Here is a 6,835-nt window from a genome sequence, read left to right on the forward strand (position 1 = left end):
AGAGACATTTCACCAAATAGGTTGGCAAATAAACAGATGACAAGAGGTTCACCATCATGAGCCATGAAAGAAACACAAATTAAAGCCACTCTGAGTGAAAAGAAGTCAATTCTGAATGGCTACATAGTATTTGATTCCACTTGTGTATATCACATTCATCAAATGACAAAATCACAGAGATGAATAGGTTAGTGATTCGCAGGAGTACAGAGAAAGTCATGGTGGGAGGGAAGAAGAGGTGGCTATGAAAGGACAACGTCAGGGGGTCCCTGCAGCCATGGAAATGTTCTATATCTTGTCTATATCCATTTATGTTATTATGAATAATTATGTCATATAAATAAATATATTTTATAATTATAAATAAATGCAATTTATTTTTGTAAATATAAAATACATTATTATAAAAATATCCAACTATTGTAATTGTCTATATCCAATTATATTATACTATACTTTTGTAAGAGGTTACCATTGGAGGAAACTGGGTAAAGGATACGTGAGATCTATCTGTGTTTGGGGAATCTATAATTATTTCAAAATAAAGAGATTAATAATAGTGAAGAAATGGAAGGAAGAGAAGGACGGAGGGAGGGAGGGAGGAAGAAAAACTACAGCTTGTTCTTCTTCCTAAGAGAGAACAATATTAATCTCAGGGCAGAGCAACAAGCCTCCATAGAGGTCAAGTGTAAAAAGTGAAGTCTTCTCAAGGGCATGGTCTGGAATGAGAAGTGGCAGTGATAAAGAGCTGACTTATTGAAAATAATAAATAATAAGGAGGAGCTATTACAAAAAAAGACACCTAACACATAATTTTTGGTTGTTTATCATATAACAACCATTCATTTCCCAAACCTTTCATAATAACCTTTTCACTAATGTTCCTTTGGGGTTTTAAAGGAAAAATAGTCCCATTCCTTATTTAGGATGATGTAAAGCAGAGAAAAATAATTTCTAAGAGAGACTTCAGTGAGAAGAAGGGTTCAATAAAAACAACAAACTGGAATCAGAGGCGAACAGGCCCCTGAGCTCTGCAGAAAATTTGAAGTCCCTGGTTATCAATCATACAGTATGGAAGATAGGTATCAAAGCTCCATCTCCCTACTACCTTATAAAATTCTTAGAGAAAAAGTGCCCCAGAAATCTGAGGGACCAGTGGATTCCCTTGTGACAGTTGCCTGGGCTACATACTTAGAGTCTTTTTTTTTTTTCAAAATAAGATAGGCTTTATTTTTAAGACAATAAGAACAAATGCACCATACATACATCCAAATGCAAGTGAGAGAGTTCCCTGGGTTTTATAAAAGAGAAAGCTACACTCAAGTGTCAATTAAAACTGGAGCCATTGAAGAGATGCCCCCTGCTTGTGGTGACATGAGTGCAAATATGCTCATCTAATAAGTCATTCTGTAGTGGCATAAATGTGGGAATATAGGACAAGAGTGAAGCCATACAAGGCAGAATGCAGGGGAGCAAAAACGTGAAAACCCTTTTTTCTACTCCAACATGTTCTTGCTCTGTTTTGGGGAATTTAAATAACCATCAGGTCACCTTACAAAGAGGGTTAATGTCAAAGAACACTTTCAAAAGTCTAAAATAGATTTGAGGTTGTCACTACAGTTATACAGGGAAGTCAGTGGTGGAAAAATAGTTTATGTTCTCAAAATGCAGGTTCCACCCAATGGCAGGCACTAAATCTGGACACATGTGCTTGCAGAAGAGACTGATCTTAGCAGAGGCTGATCTTTCTCCTGATGTTCAGGAACACTTGCTCACTGATTTCTTCATCTCCATCTTCCTCAGATTCCTTAATCATTTCCTACAGCTCCTCATCAGTGAGGTTCTTGCCCAAGTACTTAGCCACACATTTTAGATTTTTGAATGATAACTTGAAGGCTTTTAGGATTTCTCCTCCCTTGGTGTCTTTCTCAGACATTTTCTGAGTCATCACAGTTAAAAAAAAAAAACATCACTGACATTCATTTCTCTTTTTCCTTCCCTATCGATTTCACTTACCATTTTCTTGAAATCTCCTTTCTTGGGCTCCAAGTCCAGTGCCCTCCCTCATTGCTACCTTAAGTTCCTGAACACCGATGGTCCCAGTTCCATCAGCATTGAAGAGGTCAAAATATTCCCAGATTGGTTCATTCTGCTCTTCAGTAAGCACAGTTTAGGAGTCATCCTTTTTCTCTGGGTAGTTGATACCATGTTTGCCCTCTTAAAATTAGAGGCCTTCACTGACTGACTTTGCTGCCTGTTGTTATGGCAACTAATATACACACTCACATGCCTATATTCTTAATCTAATGTGAGTATTAGTGTTGTTCAAATCCTTTAGAGTTACAAGGATGAACATGTGCTAAGTATTAAGCCACAGCCTCTCAGCTCCTATGGTCCTCTTTGTGATACAGGACCTGGAATTCTGCACACGACATGCATCCTTTACCAGCTGGCTGCCCGTTTGGCTCCGTCAGTAGGGGACATTAAAAGGAGACTGGGAAATAGGAGGAAGGGAGAGAGAACTTATCCCTTCCCACATGCTTGCTCTTCTGTCAGCATGGTCCTGATGAAAGCTCTTCACCTTTGCAGCAGGGGACTATTTCCAGTATCCAGATTTTTTTTTAAGCATTCTCAGAACCAACTTCATCATGTGTTCTCAAAGATAACTACTAGCCTGCTTGCAACCCCTGCTCAGAGGTCTAGTCCCAACTCCACATGGTTTCTTCCTCAAGCTTCTAAGGCCTGATAACTCCAATCTCTTCCCATCCTAGGTAGCTGTTTTCTGCAAATGCTCTCTCACTGTTACTGCAACATTCCCTTCTCACCTTTCTTACCAAACTTTTATATTATTTTTTCTCAGTTGAAATACCTTGTATGGTTTCTTTTTTCCAGACAAAGCCCTGATATAATTTATAATATTTCATAAATGGAAGATTTTTTTATAAGAAAACATGGGGACAAGTAGTAGACTTGGGAGGTGTACAGATTGACTGCCTCACTTGCTTTGGGACTGAGATGGACAACAGGCAGAAAGTAGTTCTTGGAAAGTAATTAAGTATGGCTTGGAAGAACCACTTTAAATCAGTAGTATTTTATGCTGCCATGGTATTTCCCAAAGAATATATTTAATTAATTCAGCTTTTACTACTAGTTAAATGATAACACTATTGATAGGTTTCCCATAATGCCACACATGAAGTTAGCATGTAACTCAGTCTTCCAGTCAGTTTTTTATAATAACATGGAAGAATTGATTTCACTAACAAGTTTACAGTTGCCATAGCAAATGGGATGTGAGTGGGGAAGACTAAAGTTGAGGTTTTAAGTCTTTCTTAGAAGGTGCTTGTGTAGATAATAAATAGAACTTAACATTTCATGGACTTCCCCTCAGCTACTGGGTGTTTGTTCCAAGCACATAGGCATGCCAGTTGTAATTGAGATACATATTCCAAATTTCAGTTTAATTTGAGAGACCCCTATAGAAACACTGAATATACTCAAGTTTGCCATTGGGCGGCCTAGAAGAGTCACAGATTTGTTTATGGAGGTGTTGAAAGGTTATTGGCTTTTTAAGAATGGATTTAAATGAGGAGCAGAGAAGCTTGGGTAGGGAAGGTGTTTCAGGTAACATTTCTTGAAGTGAAAACTGCCAATCTTGATAGGCTTCCCTCTCTTGCCAGTGGTGTATTAGCTTATGTTAAAGAGAAATGTGTTGCTTTATTTCAACTGAAAGCTCCAGGGTTAGTCCTCTCTAAGCACAGCTTGATTCTGGGCTCAAACAATGTCACCTGGACCCATCTCTTGACTGCTTCCTCACAGCTGGTTTTGTTCTCAGTTCTGCACAGAAACACCAAGGAAGCTTCACATTTACATCATCTCATCCCTGTCTTGCAGTTGGGAAAGTCTGTTTTCCAGAGGGCTTTAGTGGAAGCCCCAAGATTGTGTCTTCTTGGCTCTGGGGGACCTGCCTTGGCACATATGCCCATTTCAAAACCACACTGTGGGAAACACGATGGAATGAAGTGCCTAGGCTGGTCTGGACCACATGTTCCACTCTTGCATCTGTGCGTGAAATCAGCTTTACCTGAAACATGAGATGGAAGTGGGGGAGGAGTGGCTTCCCCATAGGAAGATGTGCCACCAAAAGGAGTAGTAGATTTGGAGCAAGAACAGAGAATACCCCTACATTTCATTTGCTCTGCCTACACACTAGCCTTTGGTCATATCTGAATTTCTGTTTCTCTGCTTTCAAAATGCCCAGCAACTGCATGGCTTCTCTGGATCTTGAGTCAGCTTCTTTCTTACCACAGTCACGGAGGATTCATCCTTGCTCTACGATGAACCTCCATATGTGATACTTTGCGAGGTGCCTAGCAGGCTGTGTTGTTGTCTTTTTAAGGGCACTGATGGACCTTCTGAGAAAATATAATTGATCGGACTATAGAGTCTGTGTTCTCATAATTGCAACCAAGATAACTGGGCTCCAAATTAAGAAAACAAAAATGCAGTAAAATGACCTGTCCCTAGCTCCCCTTGCTGCTGATGACAGAATCAGGAATGTCCAATTTAGAAGATCTGAGCAACCAGTACACTCTGAAGCCTGAGGCTCTGCTGTCCTAAAGGTACAACTAGATGAGTCAAGCCGTTTTTGCCTACACACTGGACAGCTAGCTATAGCTCTGCTTACACAGAAGGCAGAGGAGAGAAGGATGCCTAAAGATGGGACTCTAAATGCTTATCTAACGCATGGGAAAGGAGGCTCTGGAGAAATAAGTTTGCTGGAGTTTCACAATAGGCTGATGATACAGGATCCTAGAAAGATGTATCTTATTTTCCTGGACAAAAAAAAGGAATTAAAGGATGCTCAGGGGAGGTTTAGTGAGATGGTTGGAGGGGCCTCTGGAGACAGCTTAGCCATGCTGGTAGAGTGGCTTAGCAGTCTGAGCTACTCAAACAGGGTAAAAAACTTCCTACCCAAGCCTCTCTCCAAGATGCCTTTCTGCTACATTCCAAGTTCGTCTCTTTCTATGGATGGTATCAAACCCTGTCCCCAAGAGATTGTAGTCGTTGCAATCAGCCTGGACCTGTTTCTTGCTGAGTTTTCCCTGATCGTGGCCTCAGCTGACAGGCCTCTGGTGGACACTGGATCTAAACAGGAACCTGAAGGGGGGACATGGAGAGAGCGAACAATTTAGCCTCAAGGGGCAGAGCTTGAAGGCCATGTAGGTACAAGGATTCTTGGTCAGGCTTTCTGGATGGCCTGCTTATATAATAAGGCATGAAGCTGATGTGCTCCAGCGCCTTCCCCCGCATTGTCCAAATGCCCTTCCTCACCTCTTTACTTCCCTGCCTGTTCTACTTACAGTAAATGGAGGTGCTGCTTCTTCAGTCAGAAAACATATATGAATTTCATGTTTGCTCCCTCTGAAGGGTTAAAAACACAGCAAGAATTACAGAGGTGTTTTGTGTACTAGCTAAGGAAAAGGTTACAGATGTCTAAAGTTCTTGATATACTTGTTAATTTAACACATACATTCCCTCTGAATCATCAGAGCTAACAGAAGGGGCTTATACTATGGTTATCCAAATATAATTTTTATTTGGCTTTGAAAATTGTTCTTTTCTGACATTTGAATACTGGTGTGCCTGGAGTTTAGAGAATTTACAACCGCAAAGCAGCCATATGGCACCTGGTGGCCAGCGACCTCTAAAAGAACACGTGATTTCTCAGTCCTGCCGCCTGTTCATTGCCTCCCTGGTCCTGATCCCTCCTGGGATGAGCAGAGATGCCTCCAACCCCAGTGCACAGCGCCAGTGTGCATGATGCTGCACTCTCTCCTCTTACACGGTGCTCTTCTCCTCACACTTACAGGGAGGCCAACAGATCTGATGGGAAAGCCTCAACCAGAAAGAGAAAACCCAAACCATCTTTCCCTTTCCCTCCCTAGTGACATACTTTAAATTCTCTTTGAGGATATGAAGTTCAAGAATACTTGGAATATTTTCCCTGTCTTAAAATATTTTGTTGGGCTTATCATCCATTCAATGTTTTAAGAATGAAATTAAATAAAACTATGCTGAAATTATTTTCCAAATGATTATTTGAAAGGACCACTTGAATGATTATTTGAAAAGGTTGAGTAACTTGTCCAAGGATGCACAGCAAAGGAGTAGCAGAAAAGCAGTCTAAGGACCTATGAACACACCTAAAATTCAAATCCCATTCAGGCTGACTTCAGTAATAACGGTGTATCCATACCAGGGAGATGTGGCTCCTGGTGGTCAGCTGCCTCTGAAACATTACATGATTTCTCAACCCTGCCTCCTGCTAAATGCTTCCTTTGACCAGATTTACTCCCAGGAATGAGCAGACAGACACACCTCTCATGACTGATTCCAATCACATCAGTGATTTTTTTTGGTCACTATTTATTTGTTTTTATTTTCCTGTCAAGAAGTTCAGTGTTTTTACAGCTCTTTGTGGTCCTATTCCTTGAAGATTTAAGATTTTTTTTAAAGCCAATCCATTGAAAACACCTTCACTCCACTTCTAAGTTTCTAATAACTATCACATTGATAGTGTTTTATTTAACATATACAACCTATGGAATTGATTTTTTAAATAAACTAGTTTTATCAAAAGGGCTTTACCAAAAGTATAATGTAAAAAAAGAGAAAAAAAAGTACTACTGCTACTATTAGACAAAACTCCATTGAATACATCATTTGCTAAGTACAATATTTACAGCATTACTTGCACTAACTCAAGCTCATTACAAAACTATGATAGTTCCTAATATTGTCTATACATATCTGTATATTGCAGATCAGAAAA

At 40.0% G+C, this 6,835-nt stretch overlaps 1 pseudogene; it reads right to left on the minus strand.

Annotated features, from left to right (window-relative positions):
* Positions 1 to 1,729: 1,729 nt before the first annotated feature.
* LOC118923311 (centrin-2-like) lies at positions 1,730 to 4,270 on the minus strand (annotated as a pseudogene).
* Between the last annotated feature and the right edge of the window lie 2,565 nt (positions 4,271 to 6,835).

Source organism: Manis pentadactyla, chromosome 9 (assembly GCF_030020395.1).
Source record: "Manis pentadactyla isolate mManPen7 chromosome 9, mManPen7.hap1, whole genome shotgun sequence".
NCBI lineage: Eukaryota > Metazoa > Chordata > Mammalia > Pholidota > Manidae > Manis > Manis pentadactyla.